At 42.5% G+C, this 8,794-nt stretch overlaps 1 protein-coding gene across 1 annotated transcript in view; it reads left to right on the forward strand.

The window, feature by feature from the left end:
- The first annotated feature begins 2,576 nt into the window (after positions 1 to 2,576).
- LOC125145257 (catenin alpha-2-like) overlaps positions 2,577 to 8,794 on the forward strand; it is a 66,421-nt gene continuing 60,203 nt past the window's right edge. The window contains exon 1 of the mRNA XM_047816682.1: positions 2,577 to 2,939. The gene's annotated coding sequence lies outside the window, so the exon portion shown is untranslated. The remainder of the gene's footprint in view (positions 2,940 to 8,794) is intronic.

Below are 8,794 nucleotides of genomic sequence, written 5' to 3' on the forward strand. Positions count from 1 at the left end.
TCATAATCCTAAGGTTGTGGGTTCGAGTCTTGGGCCGGCCACGACTGAGGTGCCCTTGAGCAAGGCACCGAACCCCCCAACTGCTCCCCGGGCGCCGCAGCAGAAAAAAAATGGTTGCCCACTGCTTCGTGTGTGTGTGTGTGCGTGCGTGCATGCGTGTGTGTGTGTGTGTGTGTGTATTGGGGATTTAGTAGTCAGGATGCTGTATTCTGTAGTCAAGATTCTGTATCCAGCATTAAGTATTGAGGATTTAATATTCAGGATTATGTTGTCATAATGGTTCAGGATTCCTGGTGAAGATTCAGTATAAAGGTTTCAGTATTGGGGATTCAGTAGTCAGGTGTCAGTATTTATGATTCAGTAGTCAGGTGTCAGTATTTATGATTCAGTAGTCAGGTGTCAGTATTTATGATTCAGTAGTCAGGTGTCAGTATTTATGATTCAGTAGTCAGGTGTCAGTATTTATGATTCAGTAGTCAGGATTCAATAGTGAGGATTCAGTATGGAGTAAAGCAGTCGTTAGTCGATCGATCATCAAGTAACTTTCAATTACAACTCATCACCTACGCTTTACATATCTATACATACGCTTTAACAGGACAGATAACACTTTACTCTAAACTTGAGAGTTATTTATTTCTAAATTATTCTTAGCTTAAAAAATTTGCATGGATTCGATGTATTTATTTATTTATTTAGTTAGTTAGTTAGTTAGTTAGTTAGTTAGTTATTTTCTAAAGTAATGCCACTTTCTTGACCCGACATGTTACTCGCTGTTGCTGAGAACCAAATGCATCGTGTTTAATTCTTTTCTTTTGGCTTTCTTTCAGAACAGAACATGGCGAATATGAAAGGTTAGACTTCCTGTACAGAGTGTGAGCTACCGTAACAGCCATCCGGCTGCTTTAATGAAGTGTTTGGAAGAGTTTTGTGTTTATGGAGGAACTCATGACTGTAAAACCTCTGTTGTGGTTTGGTGAAGGGAAAACAGAGTGCTACTGAACCTTGTGGGAAATTAGCTTCTGCTCCTCGTCGTCTTTTAAAAGATAAAGTAAAGTTTTTCGAAGCCTGATTTGAACTCCGATTTCTCTCTTCTCTGAGGAAATGAAGTGATTCGAAAGCTTGCACAGGGAACGCTATGGTGCACCGGAGAGAGAGCTACGAGACTCCTGTGGGATGATGTCATGGTTATGAGGTCACCACGCTGAGCCAGGGAGCGGCCACAGGAAGTCAAACTGGACTTCACGTGGACCTGAAATGTGTCTCCTGGACAGATGGAAAGTACCGATGTCGCCTCCTAAATCCGAACAAAATAAAAAAAAAATACATCTACATTCACAAATTCAACATATTTACATCTATTCAGGTCTAAACTAACAGGCTTGAGACAATTTTGTTAGGAAAGTTGTGTAACAGAAATGCAGCACAATGAAAATTCAAAAATGGAAGAAAAAAAACCATCATAAAGATCGGAATGCAAAAGCTGCAAAAAAAAAAAAAAAAAAAAAAGGAAAATTTAAGCAACAAAAAGTCGTGCATTAAAAAATTCCTGCAACAAAAACGTTTGATGAGAAAATATCTTACATTATCTCAAGTCTTAATTAGACAAGTGTTCTAAATACAAAATAAAAATGAATAGTACACCTTGTGTACTGTGTGTGTGTGTGTGTGTGTGTGTGTGTGTGTGTGTGTGTGTGTGTGTGTGTGTGTGTGTGTTTGTTTATTCAGCTGCATGGGAAATTAACACACCTGTTTTTATAAAGAGCTATTAACTATTAATTTATTTGGATATTTAAATATTTAAATATTTATTTATTTATTTACTTGATGTCGTGGATTTTATACAAATAACTTTTTGATGTTTAGGTTTTGAGTATTTATTTATTTATTTATTTATTTATTTATTTATTTATACGTTAAACATTTTTGTTTTACAAATTTTCCTTTTTTACATTAGAACATTTTTGCTGTACTTCTTGTTAATTTTACTGGATTTTATGCGATTTTCAAAAATGACTTTATAATTTTTTTACTATGATTGTTTTGTTTTCTGTCTGTTTTAAATCTTGTAGTAATTAATAGATATAATAAGAAAAATGACTTTTAGTCGTTTGCGGTTTTGTTTTTGTTTTTAATTTGTTATTTATTTTTTGTATATATTTTTGTTGTTTACGTTTCATTTTAATATTGCAAATAATATTTGAGGTATTTTTAGTTGAAACAAAAAAAATGTTGTAGATTTGTGTTTTTCTTTTACATTTTTTTTTTTTACTTAGGAGGATTTATTATTTAATTTTCAGAAAATATCATCAATTATCACACACCGCTGCTCCGGTGCATCTCTCTCTCTCTCTCTCTCTCTCTCTCTCTCTCTCTCTCTCTCTCTCTCTCTCTCTCTCTCTCTCTCCCCCCCTCTCTCTCTCCCCCTCTCCCTCTCTCTCTCTCTCTCTCTCTCTCTCTCTCTCCCCCTCTTCCCCCCCCCCTCTCTCTCTGTCTCTCCCCCCACCCCCCTCTGTCTCTCTATCTCACTATTTGGCAGGAGTGATGTCGCTCCCGGCTCACAGTAGGATGCGCTGATTGTGATGCCGCACCGCGCATGCGTGTAACTCTCCATCACTCCTCCCTCATCCGCGCGGCCTTGGTTTAGTTTCCCTGAGCGTGAGCGCGCACCGTGCACGCGCTCTCGGCACCTGCTTTTCTGTAGAAGGGTGTCATTATTTGGCAGGGAGCGGCACCAGAGACACGAGCAGTGCGTTTCCTCCCTGAGAACGACAACGGCGTGGATTCGTGTTGTATCCTGAGCAGCAGCTCACAGGAGGAGGATTTTCTTCCGTGCTTCCGGCGTGTTGCTGTTCCCTGGAGGACTGTCTCTTTTTTACTATTTCTTTCTTTCTGTCTTCTCTATTTCGAAAGGAACAAACGCGCTCTCATCTCCTAAGGTAAGGGATCCTCATGGAGCTAGGCGTGTACCCCTCCATCTCTCCACCTCTCCATCTCTCTCTCTGTGTCTCTGTGTATCTCTCTCTGTCCATCTCTCCATCTCTCTCTCTCTCCTCTCTCTCTCTCTCTCTCTCTCTCTCTCTCTCTCTCTCTCTCTCTCTCTCTCTTACTCCTCTTACTCTGGAGTCGAACACTGGTGCCATGTTGTTGCTTTATTATTATTATTATTATTATTATTATTATTATTATTATTATTATTATTATTATTATTATTATTATTATTATAAATAACAACAAATGGACCATTTCCTGTTTTGGTGATGCTCCGTCATGTGCAAGCTCCATCTCTCTCTCTCTCTCTCTCTCTCTCTCTCTCTCTCTCTCTCTCTCTCTCTCTCTCTCTCTCTCCATCCCCCAGTCTCCTGTTAAGTTAGCCTGTTAGCTCCCAGGCTAACCTTCAGGCAAACCGACTGCTTTTTCCCGGTTTAGAGATACTGACAATATTCCTAATTAGAAACCAAAACAAAACCGGAGGATGCGGTGATGCGGCTGTGCGGTGATGCGCTAATGCGTAACCGGGCTGCACGCGCTGCCTCCTCTGTTATCCCGCGCGCCTTTGTCTACACATCTTTGTGTTGATCCTGGAAGGTGATGCTGCTGCATTTATAACTCTGTTTTCTGTCCACGGCCACTTGCTTTATTTCTGTTTATTTGTGTCCTCCAAGTGTAGAAGAGTAGCAGGAAGATGGAGAGTTTTTAGGATTAGGATTAAGTTCCTCCAGAAACAAATTATTTAATGTTGCATGCTGTTTGTAACACAACAGGAATAATGTGTGTGTGTGTGTGTGTGTGTGTGTGTAATCCCCCACCCCCTTTTTGTTTTAAATCCAAATATCATCTCTACTACATCTGTTGTGTCCCGTTACATCAGATCCTTCCTCCCTTCTTTCCCACACGGGAATTTCACGGCTGTGTGCCGGCGTAACCGGAGCCCGGACCAGGAATCCGGGTGATGTGTCACGCCACAGACCAGATTTAGCAGCTGAAACTTTTTTCAGCACCAGGTTGTGTTCTACAGCACCAGAGAACATCCAAGCAGGAGAACGTAGAGAGATGGAGTTCATTCCTCACGTAAAAGATGTGACGCTCGCGTAGGACGTACAGTATCGGTAGCTCGAGACGGCTTTCGTGTCCTGTTTGTTTATTTATTCCCTGTTGCCAAGTAACAAGCGGAGAAAGCAAATAAACATGTCGTTTTGATTCTAATTCTAATGTCCGTTCGATCGTCTTGTCGTATCATCGTGCTTATATTTATTTAAGTAGAATAAGTGTGTAGAATAACGGGGGACACGGTGGCTTAGTGGTTAGCACGTTTGCCTCACATCTCCAGGGTCGGGGGTTCGATTCCCGCCTCCGCCTCGTGTGTGTGGAGTTTGCATGTTCTCCCCGTGCCTCGGGGGTTTCCTCCGGGTACTCCGGTTTCCTCCCCCGGTCCAAAGACATGCATGGTAGGTTGATTGGCATCTCTGGAAAATTGTCTGTAGTGTGAGTGTGTGAGTGAATGAGAGTGTGTGTGTGCCCTGTGATGGGTTGGCACTCCGTCCAGGGTGTATCCTGCCTCGATGCCCGATGACGCCTGGGATAGGCACAGGCTCCCCGTGACCTGAGGTAGTTCGGATAAGCGGTAGAAAATGAATGAATGAGTGAGAGAGAAGTGTGTAATAAGATTTATTAGAATAAGGAGAGAAGGAGTCTCCAGTGTCAGCGAATTTTAACAGTCAGTGGCATAAATTGAAGTTTTCAAAATAAAAAGTATTGACACCAGTCACATGTTCAATCCACTGGCTAAAGAAGTATCCTAAAGGTCTTGAGAAGAAGACATGTCCTCATTCTGTAGCGTAATCATGTTCTAGTCGGTTTAATCTACAGTGACGTTGTATACAATGACGTTTATAAAGTAATTTTGATGTAAATTATTAGCTCGTCATGTTATTAGCATGCATGCTAATTAAGGACATTTTGTGTATTCGCTAATTGTATGCTTCAAACTCGACCCTGTTAAAGGTTTGAGCGGAGAACCCTCGTACAAATGAGCTTGTGGTTGTGTAACACTTTTCTGATGGATGTTTTCTCAGAACTCAATAAAAAATCTGTTTATTTTTGAACAGTTTAAAGGGGTAAATTTCCACCCACTTGTCATATGTTTCCCAGCACCAGCAACCGTCTCTGTGCCAACTGGCTCTGCTGTGGTCTGATACACACTGACTTTCCCCCCTCTGGAAGCGAGTGTGTGTGTGTGTGTGTGTGTGTGTGTGTGTGTGTGTGTGTGTGTGTGTGAGAGAGAGAGAGAGACCTGCAATGGTTGTTTAGTCAGTCTCTCCCCGGTCGCCATGGTGTCTCCAGGTCAGAGCTCAGGACTCTGAACACCAACACAAACAGCCTGGAATAACGAATAACTGGCAGTCAGCAGAACTCTGAACATAGTGACCAAAGAAACACACACACACACACACACACACACACACACACACACACACACACACACACACACACACACACACAAGAACAATCTGTGTTTTTTGTTGTTTCCTTATCATTCAGTTTTCTATCTATCTATCTATCTATCTATCTATCTATCTATCTATCTATCTATCTATCTATCTATCTATCTATCTATCTATCTATCTATCTATCTATCTATCTATTCTTTTATTCATTGCTTAGTTTGTTTCTTTGATATGTGTTTTGTCTGTCAGACAGTGTATCTCTGTATGTCTGTGTATGTGTGAGTGTGTGTGTGTATGTGTGTGTGTATGTGTGTGTGTTTATTCTTGTGTGTGTGTGTGTGTTTGTTTATTCATGTGTGTGTGTTTATTCGTGTGTGTGTGTGTGTGTGTGTGTTTATTCATGTGTGTGTGTGTGTGTGTGTGTATGTGTGTGTGTGTGTGTTTAAGTGTGGGGGTGTGGTTAGTCGGGGTGTGTGGGTGTGTATTAAGTGTGGGGGTGTGTGGGTGGTGTGTGTGGGTGGTGGGTGTGTGGGGTGGGTGGTGTGTGTGTTGATGTGGTGTGTGTGTGTGTGGGTGTGTGGGTGTGGTTTGGGTGTGTGGTGTGTATGGGGTGGGGTGTGTGTGTGTGGGTGGTATGTGTGTGTGTGTGTGTATGTGGGTGTGTGTGTGGGTGGTATTTGTGTGGGTGTGTGTGTGTGTGGGTGTATGTGTGTGTGTGTGTGTGTGTGTGTGTGTGTGTTTATTCGTGTGTGTGTGTGTGTGTGTGTGTGTGTGTGTGTTTATTCGTGTGTGTGTGTGTGTGTGTGTGTGTGTGTATGTGTGTGTGTTTATTCGTGTGTGTGTGTGTGTGTGTGTGTGTGTGTGTGTTTATTTGTGTGTGTGTCTGTGTGTGTGTGTGTGTGTGTGTGTTTATTCGTGTGTGTGTGTGTGGATATTCCTTCCTTTTCTGCAGACGTCAGGATGTTCACTTCATCCTCTGGAGCTCTGTGTCATTGTCAGTGTTGGAGGAATCTGAGCTGAAATCCTCTGAGTGTGTTGAGACGTGTGATGTGACGTAAAGTGACGAGGTCAAAGTTCAGTGAAGTGAAATCCAGTAAAATGTCTCATTAAAGCATCAGGAGGAGAACAATCTGTAACAGTCCTAAATAGTCCCAGAGACAGAGGTGTGATTGTACACGGTGAGAGGCAGAGGGACAGACAGAGGGACACACAGAGGGACAGACAGAGGGACACACAGAGGGACAGACAGAGGGACACACAGAGGGACAGACTGAGGGAATGTGTGATTGTACACACAGTGAGAGGCAGAGGGACAGACAGAGGGACAGACAGACAGACAGAAGGACAGACAGACAGACAGACAGACAGAGGGACAGACAGACAGACAGAAGGACAGACAGACAGATGGGCAGACAGACAGACAGAAGGACAGACAGACAGAAGGACAGACAGACAGATGGGCAGACAGACAGAGGGACAGACAGACAGACAGATGGGCAGACAGATGGACAGACAGACAGAAGGACAGACAGAAGGACAGACAGACAGATGGGCAGACAGACAGAAGGACAGACAGACAGACAGATGGGCAGACAGATGGACAGACAGACAGAAGGACAGACAGACAGATGGGCAGACAGACAGACAGATGGGCAGACAGACAGAGTATCTGACAGACATAACATCTTTTAGTGTCCCAAAAGATCACGAAAATGCCATAAAGTAGCACAAACTGTGTTATGACCCATGACCTATGACCTCTTCATCATCGTGTTGTTTTGACATGGTGTGTCATGAGGAACAGAGCAGTGAGATCTTCACCATGACAGATGTGGAGCTGAGCTTCACCTCATTAAACCTGCTGATCCTCACCACCATCTATACTCCTGAGAATACTGAGGATCACACATCACGTCTCTCACCTGTCTCCATCCTGTCTCACCTTTCTAGTTCCTGTCTCACCTTTCTAGTTCCTGTCTCACCTTTCTAGTTCCTGTCTCACCTTTCTAGTTCCTGTCTCACCTTTTTAGTTCCTGTATCACCTTTCTACATTCCTGCCTTTCCTTTCTAGTTCCTGTCTCACCTTTCTAGTTCCTGTCTCACCTTTCTAGTTTCTGTCTCACCTTTCTACATTCCTGTCTCACCTTTCTACATTCCTGCCTTTCCTTTCTAGTTCCTGTCTCACTTTTCTAGTTCCTGTCTCACCTTTCTACATTCCTGCCTTTCCTTTCTAGTTCCTGTCTCACTTTTCTAGTTCCTGTCTCACTTTTCTAGTTCCTGTCTCACCTTTCTAGATCCTGTCTCACCTTTATAGTTCCTGTCTCACCTTTCTAGTTCCTGTCTCACTTTTCTAGTTCCTGTCTCACTTTTCTAGTTCCTGTCTCACTTTTCTAGTTCCTGTCTCACCTTTCTAGTTCCTGTCTCACCTTTCTAGTTCCTGTCTTACTTTTCTAGTTCCTGTCTCACCTTTCTAGTTCCTGTCTCACTTTTCTATTTCCTGTCTCTCTTTTCTAGTTCCTGTCTCACATTTCTTCATTCCCACTTCTGTACTTTCTTACATCTAAAACCTTCTTTCATTATTTTATGTCACTGAATTCTGGGCTCTGATTGGTCAGAGGGACGTTTTACTAAAGTAAAGAGACGTCTCTTTAACACGAGTCTCCGGTGTCACAGACTCAAAGCCGCAAAGTTTTCTTTTTTTATTTTTATTTTCCTTTGTTTCATTTTATTCTTGCTTTCTTGTGTTTTATCACCCCCCGCCCCACCCCCCACCCCGTTTCTTTTCTCCATCTTTCTTTCTTGTTCCTTTTCCTGTAGTTTATTTGTTGACTCTCAGCTGTTGCTTGCTTTCCTCTCGCAGCTCCACACTGAGTGTTCGATTCGTCCCCCACCCCGGCGCTCTCTCCCAGTGGGTGGAGCTCCATCATGCTGCTAGCTCACAGTCTTCTGTTTGTTGTTTTTTTCTCGTCATTATGAATAAATCCTGGATTATTTTCTCCCGTTGCTTGATGACTTATTTTCCCTGAGAAATAATCGAGTCAGACGCGACTCATTCGCTTGAGCCGGAGCAGTAATTACAGGCGAGAATAATTTGATTGTCTGCTGCGTTCAGATCTTTATTCTGTATCAGACCCAAACTCTGTCATTAATGTGCTTTTACTGGAGACGTGTTCAGTGCCGCCGAGTGTGAGGAAGAACGAGGGAGAGGTTCAGGGACAGGACACCGTTAGAGACCTATTATTAATATGATATTATTATTATTATTATTATTATTATTATTATTATTATTATTATTATTATTATTATTATTTCACACTTATGAGCTGCAGATGATTTCAGTAGGACGT

Source organism: Tachysurus fulvidraco, chromosome 7, assembly GCF_022655615.1.
Source record: "Tachysurus fulvidraco isolate hzauxx_2018 chromosome 7, HZAU_PFXX_2.0, whole genome shotgun sequence".
NCBI lineage: Eukaryota > Metazoa > Chordata > Actinopteri > Siluriformes > Bagridae > Tachysurus > Tachysurus fulvidraco.